Source organism: Myotis daubentonii, chromosome 1 (assembly GCF_963259705.1).
Source record: "Myotis daubentonii chromosome 1, mMyoDau2.1, whole genome shotgun sequence".
Taxonomy (NCBI): Eukaryota; Metazoa; Chordata; class Mammalia; order Chiroptera; family Vespertilionidae; genus Myotis; species Myotis daubentonii.
The window spans coordinates 225,539,958-225,542,188 of NC_081840.1; positions in this window are offsets into that span (position 1 = coordinate 225,539,958).

A 2,231-nucleotide genomic window follows, 5' to 3' on the forward strand; every position below is an offset into this window, starting at 1 on the left:
AATGACACGAGTGAGTTCAAGTGGTGGCTCAGTCACCCACTAGCTCTGATCTTGGGCGAGCAATAGTTTATCTGAGTCTCACACCTCTTTATCTAAAACTGGGTGATTACAGCATCCAATTCCTAAGATTGTTGTAGGACTAAAGGAGATGGCACATGCAATGCTTGACACAGCACCAGCACATGGCTCGCACTGTCAAAGGGGGGCTTTGGTCCTGTGAGTAATGCCCCCTTATTTATTTATTTTTTAAATATGTTTTTATTAATTTCAGAGAGGAAGGGAGAGGGAGAAATAGAAACATCAGTGATGAGGGAAAATCATCAATCATCTGCCTCCTGCACGCGCCCTACTGGGAATTGAGCCCGAAATCTGGGCATATGTCCTGACTGGGAATCAAAACCGTAACCTCTTGGTTCCTGGGTAAAGGCTCAACTGCTGAGCCACACCCAGCTGGGCTAATGCCCCTTATGATCAACAGAGTTCTTCCTTGTATTTTCTCAATCTGTTGGACTGTGTATGTTTGTTTTCATTATTTAATTCCAAACAAGCAACCATATTCTAGATATGGGAGTAGGAGGGTCACTTCTTATTGACTACCTACTGAACGCACCAACCAATATCCCCCTCACCCTAGAGTCAGTGTTTAGCTTCCAAAGCAAGAACATACAGGCCACTACCATCACCGCCTCCCCAAACCCCCATACCTGAATCTTGGAGTAATTATTCAACTTCACCACTACCTTAAGCAGAATTCTATAGATAGCAAAAATGTATAGCTCAAATTCCCTTATAGAAAATGCACTGGAAAGAAAAATGGGCAGTCAAAGTAGGTTTTAGGAGATGACAAGCTTACTTTTAAAACCCCTGAAACTGATAAATCAAAATTCACATATAGCAAAATAATTGGGATGATGTAGATTCTAACATAGCAGAAGTTGAAACAAAAAAGTGGATCTGAAGACCTTAACAGCCAAAGAGAAGTGTCTTCCACATTTTAGGCTCAGAAAAATATATTCCTCTCCAGGGAATGTGATCTAAGATCTGGGTCACTGACCACGTTGACTACTGAAGCTTGACACATTGTGGAATTCTAAGACACCATTGTTGCCATTTATATGGGGACTAAAAGGGATATTGAGATTTTTTAACTTGTCTTAGGAAATAGTTTGCTTTAATAAATACTCCAGAGGTAAAGTTACTCAAAGGCTGGGGGAGAAGTGGCAACACATACATATCCTGTAACTGTAGAAATAAATGGCAGTATGTATATAGCTCATATATTTCTGAAAACCCAAGAGGAGTTTGTATTTAAAGTGCTTTAGTCAATATTCCAGCCATTTCCTTACATGCTGAAATGTATTTTACATTTTCAAGTAGAAGCTTCAGTTAATCAATAGAGTACTGTGGAATAATTAAAATCAACTAGAAAATACCCCAATTATTCTCCCCAGAATTCCTCTTATATTAGAAACACATAGGACAACTTTATTAGAATTCTCCAAGAAACAGAATCACTAGGAGATATGTAGATACAGATGTAGATATCATTGATTCTGACTAATGCATATATTTATATCCCTGTTAGGCAAGAAGGGCTGATGTTGCATATGAATTTTAAAAGCACCCTGCTAGACAATTTTCTCATTTTGGGGGAGGCCAGTCTCTTGTTCTATTCAGGCCTTCAACTGATTGGATGAGGCCCGCCCCATTATGAAGGACAATCCGCTTTACTCAAAGTTCACCAAGTTAAATGTTAACCTCATCCCAAAACACCCTCACAGAAACCCAGAATAATGTTTGAGCTAATCTCTGGGTATCTCAGAGCCCAGTCAAACTGACTCCGACCCTGGGATGAGTGAAACAGAGGAATATTACTGGTCATGATGACTTTGATCACTGATTCAGAAGGCATCTGCAAGGTGCCTGTAAAGTTACTATTTTTTTTTTCCTTCAGCAATTAAAACATTTATGATGGGGAGAGATTTGAAACTCTGCATATCACCTAGTCTTATTTTACCTTTGCCCATGAAGTGTATCAGCCGCCATAGGCCCCTTCCTGCAGCAAGAATTGCTGTGGTATTTGTCCAATGGTATTTTCTAATTTTATAAAAAAATAAGAGAAACGTTTTAAAGCAAATTTGGAGGAAACACCTGATGTTGTGCAATATTTTTAGTGATATTACTCTTTTAATCCTTTTGTTTTCTACTTAAACATGATATCTGTGTCATAA